The sequence below is a fragment of the Pelodiscus sinensis genome, chromosome 3 (genome assembly GCF_049634645.1).
Source record: "Pelodiscus sinensis isolate JC-2024 chromosome 3, ASM4963464v1, whole genome shotgun sequence".
NCBI classification, from domain to species: Eukaryota; Metazoa; Chordata; order Testudines; family Trionychidae; genus Pelodiscus; species Pelodiscus sinensis.
The window spans coordinates 53,541,406-53,558,819 of NC_134713.1; the positions used below are offsets into that span (position 1 = coordinate 53,541,406).

General features: G+C 41.1%; 1 protein-coding gene and 1 long non-coding RNA gene across 6 annotated transcripts in view; one reads left to right on the top strand and one right to left on the bottom strand.

Annotated features, from left to right (window-relative positions):
• Positions 1-17,414, top strand: part of KCNQ5 (potassium voltage-gated channel subfamily Q member 5) — a 451,318-nt gene that overhangs the window by 51,025 nt on the left and 382,879 nt on the right. The window lies entirely within an intron of this gene.
• The window catches only part of LOC112546439 (uncharacterized), a 31,704-nt gene continuing 22,845 nt past the window's right edge, over positions 8,556-17,414 (bottom strand). For 2 of the 3 annotated variants that reach the window (XR_003090134.2, XR_003090132.2), the window contains 3 exons: positions 10,220-10,412; positions 9,286-9,423; positions 8,556-8,695 (listed from right to left, as the gene is read on the bottom strand). This is a non-coding gene — a long non-coding RNA (uncharacterized LOC112546439). The remainder of the gene's footprint in view (positions 8,696-9,285; positions 9,424-10,219; positions 10,413-17,414) is intronic. The other variant, XR_003090135.2, reaches the window with a different exon arrangement.

Below are 17,414 nucleotides of genomic sequence, written 5' to 3' on the forward strand. Positions count from 1 at the left end.
TCATACTTTGCTTTGGACTTAAATATCTTGAGTAATTTTGCATCATCTGCCGTTTTTGCCACCTCACTGTTCATCCCCCTTTCTAGATCATTTATAATCTCTAGGGAAAGTTTAAGGGATTGCAATTTAATTTATGTCTTTACATTTTCAAACAGACTTAGATCTGTTCTATCTTAGGAAAAGTTATATCTGCTTAGTTATGTCACTATGGCTATGTCTAGCCTACATCCCTCTGTCGACAGAGGGATGTAAATGAGGCACGTTGAAAATGCAAATGAAGCAGTTTTCAAAAGAACCATCTAGACTGTGGTTTTACTTTCAAAATGGCGCTTGTTCAAAAGAGCACCATGATGCAATTATGCAAATGAAACGCAGGATATTTAAATCCCCACTTCATTTGCACTTTTGAAGTGCCTAATTTATATCCCTCTGTTGACAGAGGGATGTAGTCTAGATGTAGCCTAAGGGATATGACATAGCTATGCAAACACAGATGTGCTGACTGAAGAGGGCTTCTGTCAACATAGCTAACATTATGGGGGGAGTTAATGTTCCTGCTCCAACAGAAAAACACATTCTGCTAGTGTAGCTGTACCAGTATAATCCCAATAGTTTAGACATACCTTAGTTAAAACAGCACACATGCCTGTATGGACATTTATTCTTGGGGGGCGGGGGAAGGGAAGGGAGGAGAATGTTGCTATAGTTTAACCTGTTCCCTGTAGAATTAAACAACTTTTAAACCTGAGTGTAAGAGTGAAAACCCTTGAATGGACAACTAATCTAGCTTCCACACAAAAAATTAACTGAATCTATTTAAATTCACATTTTAGATTAAACTTGTGTAGTTTCCTATTTAGTAAGCCTTTATTCTTCTTAGAAAGATGTCCCCGTAGGCATGCCACATTAGGTTCATGCGCCACCGCCTAGCCTCATATAGGAGATTCTGTAGCAGTGTCCCTGGGGCCGCGCTCCCACTCCTCCATTCCTTCTCTATCCCAAAACCATGACTTAGGAAGACCAGGATCCCGAAGTAGAGAGGAGGAAGGGAGGGTTGTGGAGCACCCACAGGGACACTCATCTCGAAGAACATCAGTTACCATCGAGGTGAGTAACCTCCTCTTCTCTGAGAGAGAGATGTTCTCGTGGGTGCTCCACATTAGGTGATTACAAAACAATTCCCCGTTAGGGAGGAAGGGACTTTGGATCTGGCAGAAAAGCAGTGGAAAGAACAGCCTTAGCTAGTTTCAAGTTGGAAAGAGGTCCTTGCGTAAGTGCATAGTCCTTTGCAAATGTGTGGTTGGAGGACCATGTGCAGCTGTGCAGATGTCTCTTATGGGTACTTTACAGAGGAAAGCTATCGAGGTAGCCATGGCCCTGGTTGAGTGTGCCTGTATGTTCTCTGGAGGGAGCACATCTGACTGTGTGAAGCAGAGCTTGATGCAATCCAAGATCCAGTGGGAGTCTCTCTGATGAGACGGCCTGGCCCCATTGTGGTTTTCTATTGAAACAAATAGCCTGGGTGATGCTCCGAATGGTCTTGTTTGCTGCAGGTAAAAGAAGAGCACTCTGTACAGGTCAAGAGTGTGCATTTTCATCTTGAAAGAGTTGGCATGTGGTTTGGGGAAGAAGGTCGGAAGATATATTATCTGGTTGATATGGAAGGATGAAAGTACTTTGGGGAGGAATTTGGGATGGGTATGTAAAATGACCTTGTCTTTAAAAAAGGTAGTGTACGGGGGATCCGCCATTAGCGCTGTGATCTCTCCTAGCTATCTGGCTGAGGTAATGGCTACCGTTTTCATGACCAAGTGCAGTAATGAGGCAGTCACCATTGGTTTGAAGGAAGGCCTAGTTAGAGCATTCAATACTAAATGCAGGTCCCACGGTTGCATTGGTGGATTGATATCTGGATAAAGTTCTTGCAGGCCCTTTAAGAAGCTCTTGGTGAGTGGATGAGCAAATATGGGCTAGTGGTCTATCTTGGAGTGAAATGTAGTGATGGCCGCAAGAATATTAATGGAGCTTATTGCGAGGCTCACTTGTTTAAGGTGCAGAAGATAGTAACGAGGATGGTAGGTAAAGGGGATGTTGAAGGAAACAACTGGTGATGAGCACACCATGTCAAGAATCTTTTCTGTTTCTGAAGGTAAGGCTTGCGGTGCTCTATGCCCTACTGTGTAGAAGGACCGCTAGTACTTGCTGTGAGCAACTCTAGGTCAACTCTAGGTCAGAGAACCATCCAGGAGCCACGCCTTCAGGGACCACTCTCACGAGAGCCTCCTTCAACCCCTTGACATTTCTCCCATTCCACAGTGGTACACATACAACACTTTGGGAACCCTTGATCTAAGGTGTACTACAAGGGACATTGACTGAGACTTTGTTCTCAAAGATTTTAACCACTTTCTGATTCACAAAGTTATATCTAATTTCTGTTTCAAAAGGGATCCTTTTCCCCCTATTTTTATATAGAGTCATATTCATCTGAGCCTGCCTTCAGTTATATGAATTTAAACCACAACAAACTTTGTTCCTGGTTGTCTTTTTATTTTTATATACATTATACATTTTTATATATTTTTGTTTTACAAAGGTGATGTAATTTCCTGAATCAGAAATAAAATGTTGAGAGCGAGAACCAGAAAAAAAGTGTCCATCTACAGAGAATGTTTTCTATCTAGTTTATGCTGACTTCTCTTATTTTTTAAAAAAAAGTTTATAAAATTCAAGCTAACTTAAAATATTATATTGCTATTGTGCTTCAAAACAATAGTGATAATGATGAGACTAGTAACAGAATTCAAACTAGATTCAAAGGTTTTTTTCAAGGAGGAGGGAGAACAATTATTCTCTCTTACCTCTAATAATAGGACAAAAAGCAACAGGTTTAAATTGTACCAAGGGAGGTATAGTTTGGACATTAGGAAACCTTTCCAAATTGTCAGGGTAGTTAAGCAGTAGAATAAATTGCCTAGGAAGACTGGAGATTTTTAAGAGCAGGTTGGTCAAACATTTGTTAGGGATGGCCAAGATGGTTCTTGGTCTTGCCATGAATGTAGGAGACTGAACGTGGTGACCTCATGATATCCCTTCCAGTTCCATGATCGCAGTTTATTCTATGCCACAGAAATGTAAAGAGAGAGGAATTTTCAGTAGACATGCATGTTCTATTGTTTAAGACTCTGTTTTGAAATACAGAAGTGCCTGTAACAGTGATCCTATAAAATGATCCTTTCAGTCTTACAGCACCAGAAGCCTATTGTCATTTTGGCATACTCTTTCACAATAAATCTCCAGCACTAGCTGGCAAATTATCAAAAACAATCTTATAAATTCAAAAAACTCACTAGATTATTCTTTTACTATGATGTGAAGTTTTTTCCATTACTAACAAATTAAGTATTGAAAGCAAAACAATTTGAGTGAGTACATTGTCCACATAGTTAAGATGTACTTAACTACACATTTCTTTCAACTCTCCCCCTCCCCCCCCCAAAAAAACAGTAAAATGGATATTGAGTTGTAGTGTTTTGTTTTGTTTTCCTTGGTTCAAATGAGAAAAATGATCATTTAAAAGGTAAATTAAAGAACAAACAATATCCATTTTCCACTGCAGTAACAAAGAAAGTGTGAATCTAATGTAAAAGCGTATTAAAAAACTGTGCCCAAAACAAAGAAGAAGATCCTAGTTTAAAGTGTTAAAACCAAAAGATTGACTATGCTTAAGTATAAAAGAGACTGACATTTATGGTTTTACGTAGGTCAAATATTTTGTCAAATTCTGCCCATCGAAAACGTTGATCCATATTTACACTGGTGTAAATGTGAACAGAATTTAGCCCTGTATCTATGCAAAGATCTCAGATACCCTTAATTCTGAGTACTGAGATATAGCTCTTCTACGTGTTTCTTTTCATCACGTGGCTCTTTCTCATTATGATTTGTTTTATGTCAAAACTGTCTCAAAGTTTTTGTACAGTACATAGTATTTGTGATAGACATGCTCTAGCGGGGCGGGAGGGGAATCTATATATCTGACGAGTTTGTGGATTTATTTGTGCAAACTAAAGTCATACTTCAGGATTACCAACAAATACCAAGTTTTGTATAAATAAGCCTGCCACTTAAATTAGCTGAATGCACTACTTTTTACATCGGAATATGTTGGATGTAAGGTTTAAATAATTTTTGTTTTTCATCAGAAAAAAGTCATGACTATTATGATTAGTGTTAATAAAAATATTTGCTAACAAAATTAAAATCATGTTGCCCATTCAACTGTCATTTTAGTGCAAAGAAAAATTTTACTGTTAATGTCTAGGAGCTGTACCTATTGCTCAGAACATATTGGGACTAGCCCAGTAGTTTTCAGAGTGGGTCATGACCCAGCCTTAGCCAGGCAGCACTGCTGGTGGGACTTACAATAGCCCGGTTGGCTATGCTGACCAGAGCCACCAGGGTCCCTGGGAGGCCAAGCAATGTGACCAGTGTCTTACATTCCATGTCCAGTACTTGATCATGACCCACAATTTGTAAACCACTGGTTTAGATAAAATGGGAGTTACATCTGAACCAAACTTGTGCAAAATAAAACCTAGATACCTATTTGAATGTTTGCAAAAACAAAATTACTTGCTTTTTGTCCTTCTCTTGTGAATGGGTGATAACTCAACAACTAAGAAATAGGTCAAATGGCTGAAAGAAATCTAATTTTCCCCAAATTCAGTATTAATTATTTATATTACAGTTGTGTCCAGAAACCCCAGTCAGTACTCTATTATACAGTATAGTATGCAAATATAAAAATTGAGGATAATATACTATTACATTATTTTGTTTTCTTTTATTTCCCATAGATGACTTATAAACTGTAGACTGGTCTTTAATTTTGTTTGGAGTGTAAGCTCCTGGGAAGAAGTGATGTCTTCATATGAATCTGTTCTGTACTATACATGAAAGTGACTGGGATTTTGATACATGGTATTCTGCTTACAATCAAATGAGTAAAATATTATTTTTGGCTTTGTTTATGGAAAAAAGTCATTTTTGTGAAATTGTGGTCAAAGTCTGCATAGCAAAAAGATGGATAGTTTCTTGGAATTGTAACTTTGATCCTAGAATAAAATAGAGGGAATACCTCTGCAGTCTTAAGACAGCTTGTGAAGCTGGTGACAGGGTTTAAAAAAACAGGCTGCCATATGCTGTGTCTCGTAAAACTGAGTACAGGTTGTACCTCCAAAAACCTGCTTTCTGTTGTCCTGGACAAGAAAGCCGGGAGCCTAAGGGCAGGAGGGATAGCCAGGGCCGGGGCAATAGGGTCAGCAGCCTAACTAGCGACAGCACAAGACGGGAGCCAGAACCCCATAGCAGCCCGAGGCAATGCAGGGCTCTGCCAGTGTCCTCCAGCAGCACGGGTTGGCAGAGGGCTGGTGCCCCATGGTAGTTCCGGGTGGTTCAGAGCTGTGGATGGAGCCCCGTGACATCACGGGACCAGAGTCCCCTAGCAGCTTCTTGGCCCCAGATGTGCAAGGCTAGAGCCCCGCAACAAGAGCCCAGAGCCTCAGGAAGCTAGAAGCAGTTGGGCAAGCAGCACAGCCAGGTTGGGGGTGGGAGAGGGTGAGGCAGGATGCCTGCTCGGGCAGCCTGCCAGCAGCAGGCAATAGGCTTGGGAGCTGGTGACAGGAGGCCTTCCCATGGTCCAGAAAATTCTCTCGTTCAGGACCAGTCCCGACGGTGCCAGGCCGGATAGGTTCAACCTGTAGGAATAACTGCTATGCTCATGCTAGTAAGAATGAAATTAAAACCTCAGCTCTTCCACTTAGTTTAGCCACAGTGACCATCTGAAGAAGTAGGTGGTGCCCACGAAAGCTCATGATACCATCTACATGTTTTGTTAGTCTATAAAGTGCTACCAGGGTTTTTTTAAGTGTATCCTGTACAGACTAACTCAGCTACCCCTGAAGCCTCTCAAACAGGTCAGCATTCAAGTCCATATATTTATTAAAAACAAACCTAACAATGTTAAGCTTATTCTTTCCAGTAGGATGGAAAGAGAGATGTTTACAGTTATTTCTTGTGGAAAGCACTCAGATACTGTGGTGACGGGCAACTTAATAAATACCAGGACAGATGGAATATGTAACATCTGCAGAGTGCTTAACAGCATTACAATGTCGACAAATGTTACATTAATTTTTGCACTTTGGCAACTAGAGAACTCTTTGTGGACAGTGAATATGGTATCAAAATGCTTTCTAAATGGCTTTCCCCTAAGGTAGCCATTCAAAAAAATGCTAGAAACAAAATCTGCTATGCCTTAGTCCAGCTTTTGGCAGCTGTTTTTTTCTTCTTTGACTTTCATCTTGAGACTTCTTCAAAAAATAGCACATCCCAACAAGAGAATAGAAATAATTTCTGTGTCCTCATTCCATGCAATACAAATGAGAAAGATAATGGATGTTGCTTTCTCAGTTACACAGTTCAAATGTATGCATAGACATGGGGTTGACTTAGGATGAGCAAGGGAAGACCACAGGGGTTCTGGTACAATTTATTTGCCTATTTGTTCTTTCCTTTAAGAGATTGTTGTTTCAATAGTAATTCATCTGGATTCTATAAACAGTTTAAAGCAATGCAATACAGAATCTATTGACCAGCATCTAAAAAAATGCTTTTAAAAGTGGAAACAGCAGGTCATTACATAGAAAAGAAATGTGTGTCTGATACCCATAGAAAAGGGTTCTTAGTAAGACAGATCAGGAAGAGCACCATACTCTTTTAATAATAGAACCCTTATTGCCAAACTTTGGCCTTACATGTTTCCAGTTACTTACATGGGAATCCCATGCATGTACCTGTAGCTAGAATTTGGATCTCCTGTACATTCCATAAAAAAATTATGTATCTTTTTCTATTTCATATCCCATTCACAGAATGGAGTCCGTTAGCTAGCTGTTACTCCATTTTCAGCAATTCTGTTAATGACTTCAAGATAATGACCTTTAGCTCTGTCTTTCAGGAAGTGTTGACCGGATTGTTGAGGATGGGGGATCTTGTCTTAAAACTGATTTATGATACAAGGTTAAAATTATTTTGGGGGAGGGTCTTGCCTTACATCAGTCACGAGACTTACAAACAGGTCTGTAAAGTAGCTGTGACATCTTCATTATGATCAAATGGATAAACTTAATTGGTACATAATAAACAGTGGCTGAAGGTATATAGAGGCTTTAAAATTGCCTTACGCTGTTAATCAGTAAGAATCTAGGAAAATAACATGTTCATAGTAAATCCTTTCAATGTACAACAGAAATGGAAATGTTAATATGAAATATGTTAATACTTTTGTTTTCTCCCTTGTCTTTTTACTTTCCCAATCACAAACAAGAAAAAAATGTGTGATTTAAAAAAAAAAAAAAACTTAGCTTTCACAGTGGGTGTTTAGTGAGTGGCAATAGGAGAAACAACGCTAAACTGCAATTACTTACTGAAAATCACAAGTTGCTAGAAATACTGAGGGGGGAAGAAGCGTGAAAATAAGAACTTCCCATGTGCCTTGTTACTTTCTTATGAACAATAAGCATGCATAATAGATGTGCATGTAGATGTGATCTGATTCTGCTTCCACTGAAATCACTGCCAAAACTCCAATGGAAGCAGGATCAAGACCTGAATTGGTGTGATAATTACACATCTTGAATGGGGGTCAAGGTGCAATGTCAAAGGCTATATTCCTCCAGCATCTGGAGTTACTTAATGTTCCTTGTCACAAAGCACTAACATAGGCATGCATGTTCTGTAATTACAGCACTTCCCAACCAATGAAATTTTCCCTCGGAACATGCTAGTTTATAACTTTATTAGACGCACAGAGATTAATATATGTATTTATTTAGATGTATATAGCAGCTTGTGTCTTGTCTAATAGTTTGTGACAAATCCTTAAAAATACAATTAATATAAAATTACAAGTCCACCAGAATGCACTCAATGTAACCAAAAGCAAAGATTTATTTTTAACTGGTTTAAAGATATCATGTTCCACTCTGTCCACAGAATAATAATTCACAACCCTGTCCTTACCATTTCCTCGAAGTGAGAACAACGTACATTAAGTGTAGTCTCTAGGTATACTGTAACTTTGAAGAGTTATAAATATACCTATATATAGTGTACCAGCGAGAGTCAAGTCATTTTTCTGGAATCCTATTAAGTTAAAAGAAAATAATATACCAATAATTTACTAGTATTCTCTTAGAACAAATTATATTTTAACTTACATTTCAATAAAATAGAACAATGACTAGAAAAATAGAAGGGTTCAAATGGAAAAATAGGTTTATCAACAGGATTTTTATTAATTCTGGCATTATGTAAAGGAACAGCAAGTAGAAGTCCATGCAGGCAGAAGAAGGGCACTGTGACCCTATAAAATTAAGATGGAAAGTGGTGGAAAAGTTTTCAAGGAAGCTACATATATGGCAGATGATAAAATGCTACCGATGGCCACATGGGGCGTACAGCCTGCAATGTTATCTGCAGCCATGTTCTGTTTTGCATGTTTCACTCTTCTCTTTGCGCAATCTGCACTTTTCTGTGCATACATAGCAGCTGTGATCTTGATGGCACAGAGCTCCAAACCTCAGAGCAACAGCTTATTCCTTTTTTGACCCTGCAGTCTGACACACAAAAGCTGGAAAGATAGGGTCAATATTTATTCTGATGTTTCTCCTGTTTCAAGTCACAAGCATGCTTTGTCTATTCAAAATATTTAGACTGTACCCCAAAAATACTTCAATATAATTTGGACATTAGAACGAAGAGACCATTGAGCCATATTCATTGTTACACATGCAGTTTGTAAAGATTCATGTATCTTATTTCCTAGACAATAGAATAGAATGATTCCTCTATATACCTGGTGGATACCCCACCCCTCATGCTGTTTTGCTTCCTCATGATGATGATTAGATGATTTTAAAATACAGCAGTGTGCTGTTGAAGTTTAGATTAAAATTAAGTTTTTAGTTATTGAGAACATATTCAAATACAACATTTTAAAAGTGCTCTCAAAGCTATTAACTCTCCATACACTGCCATTGTCTACTTATATGTCCTTTTCACAGAGAACAATAATTCCCCAAAAGAGTTAATTTAATACAGTAAATGAATAGAACATGTTGGTGGATTTATTGTATCCACTTTTGCTAGCATATTGTAATTATGTCAGCATATAGCCACTGCAGTAAGTTAGGTCAATGTAATTTTGCAGTGTAGACATACACTTAAGTAACCTTTTTCCTTGCACAAGGGATAGTAGGGAGGATTTGTGCCTCTCTCTGTTTCTTCACACATCTTCTCCTTGTCCAACCAGCCACATGCTCCTTCTTTCTATAGGTTGAGCCTAGTCTCAGTCTAGCCCTAAGTCAGGAAAAACAATAGTGAGAGTTCAAAGAGAAATGCTGTTGTAGCGTTTTCTGTATATTTCATAATACTGTAGATCTTTAAAATATAAACAGAGAAAATAGCAAAGTTAGCCAGAATATGCAGGATATTGCATCTGTATTTCCTTATTAGCCTGTGTAAGCGAACTGGCTCAGTCCTGGGGATCAGGCCTATACTCGGGCCAGCACCCACCCCATTCCCAGTCTGTGTAAGCTCAGTCCCTGGGGCCAGGCAAGTAAACAAACACCCCGTGGTCCCCCTTTAAGCCCAAGCCCGCAGGGCAGGGCAGGCAAACTCAGTCTGTGGGCTAGGCCCAACCAAGCCTTGGGGAAAAGTAGGCCGATACACAAACGCAGGTATTAGCAGTTGTAAGCCCTAATCCTGGCATTGGATGGGGCAGATAAACAAACCCAGTCATGAGTCTCTTGGTGAGCCCAGTCCTTAGCCCAACCAGATGGTCAGGAGTCTCAAGGTGAGCCCAGGCCCTAGCGCAGGACAGACAAAGAAATACAGTTCGTAGTGACGGGGGGGGAAGACTGCCATCTAGTGGCCGGGGGGATGCAGGCCCTCCCTACTCCACTGCGTACTGGCCCAGGACCCTGGCCAAGGCACAGCTGACTGCCAGGGTCAGTGGGAATCTGGTCTGCAACATGCTGAGTCACTGCAGCACAATTAAGTCAGCCTCACTCTCTTTAGCTGCCCCAGGCCATCTACACCCCCATAGGGTATAATCTAGCTCCCCAGCAGGTCCTTGGGGTTGTCAGATCTGAACCTTCAGGGAAATTCAGCAAGGTTTCCTTGTTGGTTTGGGGGCCTGGCAGTCCAAGCCAGTCTTCAGCGTCTGTCAAGTCGTCAGGGACCTCATAGCCTGGGAGCATAGGGCAGACTTCTGCTTCCTTTAGCAGCTGGAACTTCACTTAGCTTCTGGCCTGAGCTTCTATATAAGTAGTCCCACTGCCAGCTTCCTGTCAGATAAAGGGGGGGGCGGGATTAGGCTTGGCCCACCAGGACTCAGAGTGGGGTTCTTCCTCCCTCCACCTTGGTCTTTGAGCAGCCACCCCTGTTCGCTATACCCCTAGTACAGAAGAACTCTAATATATGTCCAGATTCTTTCACTGTTAATTATATTAAGTGGTGCCTTACTCCGCGAGCAATGATGTTTTATTTCAGTGAGCTTCTGCACTAGATTCTATTTATTGTGAATGAGGATGACCAAATTAGGCGCACAAACACATTTTCCATACAGACTTGGAAGATCTTTTTCACCATATCCCTCCATGTTGGCTTGATGCCTGTAAAAATTCACCTTCGTGTCAAAAATAGGCTTTTCACGTAACTTTTGTTTAGAAACAGATTTTTTTAGTCATGTGATTTAAGAATTTTAAAATATAAATCTGACTTTGTCAATTGAATTGCACAAATGAAATCAGTTTGTGTATTTAACATTTTTGGCAGTTTAAAACCTGCATTTTATTCTGCTTTGCAGTTGACCCTTCAGGCCTATTTTGGGTTATAAGATGAAAATAAGGTTTCCCTTCAAGTGGTTGCCTAGGGCAACTGGCACTGACGCTAAAAGATGAATACTCTACCTACTTAGTATAATGCCTACTTTGTGAGCTAAATAAAGAGCTAAATTGCAGAGCAGGAAGTTGGATAAATGTGAAATATCAAGGGAGCAAAACCCAAGATTATTAAGGACCCAGAATTCAGAAAGGATTATTGTCAATAGATGGATAATAACTGGCTGGCATACAGATTCTAGGCATAATCTGTTGCTAGGCTCTTTGCTGTCTTAGCCCCTCTGTTCAAGACCTGATCCAGTGAGTAGTGCCAATATGTTTTCTCTAGCTGGATACTAAATAAGGCTGTGGAAGTTTGGGGAGAAAAAGAGAACCTTTCCTGCAATAGTTTTTTTAGCTTCTATAGTAGAAATGTGGGTTCAGGTTACAAGCAACTTAGCTTATGTGAGCTTGCAGCTGATAGTCAGCTATCACTGATCGCATCGTTGTGGTCAATTGGAATTATTAGGTTGACTATGAATAGTTTTTATTTTGTTTAAATGACAGAAAAAATTCTGCATTTAAAATTATACCAGATTCAACTGAACATTTCAATGAGTAAAAGAAAACGTGAAAGCAAGCTTGATTCCCTTTCAAAGGAGAAGAGCTAATTTGTGTGGGGAGGGGAGGGAAAGGGGGAATCTTATTTATAGTTCAGTGATAAAATGATTAAATGTGCAGAACTGGATGCCTCTTAATATTGTCATATTTTGTGGGAATGGGATAGGAATCATGAGACAAGCATAATTTAATAAAATGCTGGCATATTTCACATTGGCTTGGAATTTTAATTCTTTTTAGTTAGCCGGAAATAAGCGTTAGTGGACACACTACGTATGCCATATCTACAGTTTGATATGTACATGACCCAAGGGCTGTTTCTTACATGGTGTTGCTATAGAAAATATATCTAGAACTGTAGTGCATTTCTCTGTCAGTGACTCACCACATTTGGCACTCAGCTTTGTTCAGTATTAGGGTGATTCAGAGCCCACTGAAGTCAGTAGGTATATTTCATTGACTTCATTGAGTTTTGAATGGAGCCCATTATGAAGACACAGAAGTTCGGCTTATAACAGCAGTGCTTCCTGCAATAATATCATTCAAAATGGTTATGCAAAATATATTAGAGGGTTGTTCAGGGACATGTTTGCCTGTAACCTTGTATTATCTTACACAGTGTTTATCAAAGTGGTCCGTGGACTCACTCTGTGAAAGTGCTATTGGGTCTCTCCAGTTTGTTTACTTACCAGCTCCGCAGCCAGGAAGCCTCATGGCTCACATTGGCTATGGTTTGCTGTTTGCAGCCAACGATGTGGGTTGTGCCCACCAAAGCCTGTGATATTATTTATATATTTTTGTTAGGTGCTAAGGTGCTACAGAACCATTGTTACGTTTTAAGGTTTTTTTAGTTACAGACCAACACTGTACCTATCCCTCTGAGATTTTTACCCAGAGTTGTGGTGGATTCTCCCACCTTGATAATTTCACAATCAAGATTGGATGTTGTTATTAACAAAAAACCCACCTCTAGTTGAAATGGGAATTAATTTAAGAGAAGACAGGTTGGAGTAGATGATTATAGTGAACCCTTCTGGCCTATCTATGAAAACTGGTACAATATTAAAATGTTCAGTCAATTCATTGGCTCTTTATCATACAGAAAACATATGTAACATTCACACACTAATAAGACCGCCAGCTTGTCAGACATTCCTGTTAGCAAGATGACAACTCAAAGAAAAAGCCATCTGTTGTATGTGAGCAATGGAGTAAAATAATAAATGAAACCTGTTAAAAATGAAAGGCATGTCAGTTACACTCATAAACTCCAACTCTCATGGCAATATGGAAAGGTATCCCTAGATGGCTTATAATTAAAAAAGTCCTGCAAGTTGTTTGCACAAAAAACAAACTATATTTCTCCTGCTATAACACTATGGATGTAATGAACCCAACAGGTTGGGGGGAGAGAGAAAATGTACTTTTTAATTTTCTTCATAGGTCCTTTTGACCTCCAGCCCTGCTGCCAGAGCCCTGCTCATACTAAGAAATAAAGTCTCAGCATGCAGTCCATGCTCTAGTGTATTGTGGTGTTTCATAAAGTTCTTAATATTCTTTTATCTCAGAGAAAAATAACTTTGAAAAACTAGACAGAAGTCAACATGGACAAAAGTCAACATGGTTTCTGTAAAGGGAAAACCTGTTTTACTAATCTGTTAGGGTATGTCTACACTACAATGTTAGTTCGAACTAACGGACGTTAGTTCGAACTAACATTCATAGCCGCTACACTAGCGCTCCGCTAGTTCGAATTTGAATCGAACTAGCGGAGCGCTTAGTTCGAACTACGAAAACCTCATTTTACGAGGATTAAGCCTAGTTCGAACTTACTAGTTCGAATTAAGGGGTGTATAGCCCCTTAATTCGAACTAGTGGGAGGCTAGCCCTCCCCAGGTTTCCCTGGTGGCCACTCTGGCCAACACCAGGGAAACTCTATGCCCCCCTCCCGGCCCCGGACTCCTTAAAGGGGCACGGGCTGGCTACGGTGCCCGTGCCAGGTGCAAGCCTGCCAGCACCCAGCCAGCAGACCCTGCACCTGGCATGGCACAGAGCCACCCACCCGATGTCCCCCAGCCCACCCCCTCTTCCCAGGACTAGGCTGGCGGCTCCCAGGAGCTTGCCCTGGACCGCAAGAGGCAGGCACCTTCCTGGGCTAGTGCGGACATCGTGGACCTCGTCCACGATCTCCGCACTAGGCATAGGAAAGTGGCCGTCTAGGGCAGGAGAGCTGCCAGCCTGGCCACCCAGAAGCAGGTGTGCATGAAAATCAAGGGGGTCCACTGAGACCCCCGACCCTGAGCTTACAATGGCCGTCCTGGGTCAGACCAAAGGTCCATCTAGCCCAGTAGCCTGTCTGCCGACAGAGGCCAACCCTAGGGACCCTGGAGGGGATGGATCGAAGACAGTGACCAAGCCATTTGTCTCGTGCCATCCCTCTCCAGCCTTCCACAAACTTTGGGCAGGGACACCACTCCTACCCCCTGGCTAAGACTACTCCATGGACCCAACCTCCATGACTTGATCTCACTTCCCTTTCAACTCTGTTCTAGTTGTAGCCTTCACAGCTTCCTGCAGCAAGGAGTTCCACAGGTTAACTATTTGCTTTGTGAAGAACAACTTTCTGTTACTAGTTTGAAGCCTGCTACCCATTCCTTTCCTTTGGTGTCCTCTAGTCCTTCTTTATGGGAACTCAGGAAGAACTTTTCTGTGTGCACCCTCTCCACCCAACCCCTGCTTTTAGAGACCTCTATCCTGTCCCCGCTCCATCTCCTCTTTTCTAAGCTGAACAGTCCCAGTCTCTGTAGCCTCTCTGCATCTGGGACCTGTTCCCAACCCCTGATCATTGTAGTTGCCCTCCCCTCTCCCAGCCTTTCTCTTCCCCTCTCCCACCTCCTTTTCCCAGTCTCCCCCAGTTTTGTTCAATAAAGACAGAGTCAATGTTGGAAGAAACGTTATCTTTATTTTGTACATCAAGAAGAAGGGGGGCTAGGGAAGGGTAAGTGGAAGGAGGTGAGGGAGGAATGGGGTACGAGCCCCCGATGGGGAGGACTGGGCTGGCTCTGCGGGCTTCTGGGGGTGGAAGCTCTCCTGCAGCCCCCCGATTGCCCCCTCTCCCCAGATGGCAGCCTGCGGCAAGTGCAGCCAGGCTGATGGCCGAGTGGTGTGATGTGCCCAGTGTGGGTACTCAGGGCAATCCAAGCCAGGACTGCTTTGCAAGCGGGGCACCCCTTAGAACTGTCTGTCCGGGGTGGGGGTCGGGACCCTTTAAGCGCAGCCCTCGGCTAGCCTGAGACAGCATCTCCACGCTCTAAGTCCTCCTCTTATGCCCTGCCGGCACTGCTTCCAGCCATCCTTAAGCCCTGTTCAGGGTCCACTCAATGTGGACGCGCTAGTTCGAATTAGCAAAATGCTAATTCGAACTAGTTTTTAGTTCTAGACGCGTTAGTTCGAATTAGCTTAGTTCGAATTAGCTGTAGTGTAGACGTACCCTTAGAGTTCTTTGAAGGGGTTAACAAACATGCAGACAAGAGGGATCCAGTAGATATAGTATACTTGGATTTTCAGAAAGCCTTTGACAAGGTCCCTCACCAAAGGCTCTTGTGTAAATTACATGGCCATGGGATAAGAGGGAAGGTCCTTTCTTGGATTGAGATCTGGTTAAAAGACAGGAAACAAAGGGTAGGAATAAATGGTAAATTTTCAGATTGGAGAGGGGTAACTAGTGGTGTACCTCAAGGGTCAGTCTTGGGACCAATCCTTTTCAACTTATTCATAAATGATCTGGAGAAAGGGGTAAGAAGTGAGGTAGTAAAGTTTGCAGATGATACAAAACTGTTTAGGATAGTCAAGACAGAAGCAGACTGTGAGGGACTCCAAGAAGATCTCACCAAACTGAGTGATTGGGCAACAAAATGGCAAATGAAATTTAATGTGGAAAAGTGTAAAGTAATGCACATCGGGAAAAATAACCCCAACTATACGTACAGTATGATGGGGACTAATTTGGCTACGACAAATCAGGAAAGAGATCTTGGAGTTATCGTGGATAGTTCTCTGAAAACTTCCACACAGAGTGCAGCGGCGGTCAAAAAGGCAAATAGGATGCTAGGAATTATTAGGACAGGGATAGAAAATAAGACCCAGAATATCTTACTGCCCCTGTATAAAACTATGGTACACCCACATCTTGAATACTATGTACAGATGTGGTCTCCTCACCTCAAAAAAGATATTTTGGCCTTGGAAAGGGTTCAGAAAAGGGCAACAAAAATGATTAGGGGTTTGGAACGGGTCCCATATGAGGAGAGGTTAAAGCGACTGGGACTTTTCAGTTTAGAAAAGGGGAAACTGAGGGGGGATATGATAGAGGTATATAAAATCATGAGTAATGTAGAGAGGGCGGATAAAGAAAAGTTATTTATTAGTTCCCTAAATAGAAGAACTAGAGGACACCAAATGAAATTAATGGGGAGCAGTTTTAAAACTAATAAAAGAAAGTTCTTCACACAGCGTGTAGTCAACCTGTGGAACTCCTTGCCAGAGGAGGCTGTGAAGGCTAGGGCTATAATAGAGTTTAAAGAGAAGCTAGATAATTTCATGGAGGTTAGGTCCATAAAAGGATATTAGCCAGAGGATAAAATGGTGTCCTTGGCCTCTGTCTGTCAGAGGCTGGAGAGGGATGGCAGGAGACAAATCGCTTGATCATTGTCTTCGGTCCACCCTCTCTGGGGCACTTGGTGCTGGCCACTGTCGGTAGACAGGATACTGGGCTAGATGGACCTTTGGTCTGACCCAGTACGGCCGTTTTTATGTTCTTATGACAGTATATTAAAAAACAAATAAAACCCTTATCTGAATACTCCCAAAGCTCCCGTAGATTGATTGCATGCTGCAGTGGACTTCTAAGGTGATTATGAAATCACCAGCACAGTGTAAGCAATCTTTAAGAGCTGCCAAGCATTATAGTATGAACGTTTTTCAAAAGCAACTAAGGCTGATGTGAAAACTGCAACCTTGTTCCGAGAATTTCACCTCCTATCCAGTCACTTCAGAACAGAAGTCAAAATTCTGGTCTGAGTATCTGTCTAAACTCTTAACAGATTGCAATCTGGCTACCTCCAAATCTCACCTTACCTCTCCTTTGCTCCACATAGTAAATTGCAGCTGCAAACAACCAGATTCTGGTTATCTAGGGCAAAGCATGCTCAGAGACAGGACTGCTGCTCTTTGCCAGAAGAGCCCAGATTGAGCTGGAGACTGACTGACATTTTTTTAAGTGAATTGATGTTTTAAAGTATACTTAAACACATACTTACCCACCCAGGTGATAAAATCATTTGCAACGATAAAACTAAATTTTAGATGACTAGCTTGTGTCTGATCCTTCATTGTTATTTGTAAGTAACGAGTATTCTGGGCTTGGTGCAGAATCCTTGCTGAGCAGAATGATCTAAAATTGTGGGAACCATTTGGAATTTTTCAATAATTTGTAGAACACAAATGGAACTACCGTATTTGGAATTTTTAAACATTTCAGAAATTTATTTTTCATATATGCTAGAAATTTGATTGATCTTTATGATTAAAAATAACTTACATCACACTTCTAACATCAGAGCGCCTTTTGTAAGTCTAGCTTTCAAGGTTCAGACTTTATCTTGAATTCTTGATGTCAAATTAATTGTTTTTAGAAGTCTCTAGTCTTCCTCTTTCATCTAATTTTGATCTTACTTTGAGAAATAGTGATCTAATAAATAAAATGACCTGACAAAACAGATTTATCAAACGTATGTACATCTCATTAATAATCTACCAAAATATCATTGATTTAAAAACGAGAAAAAC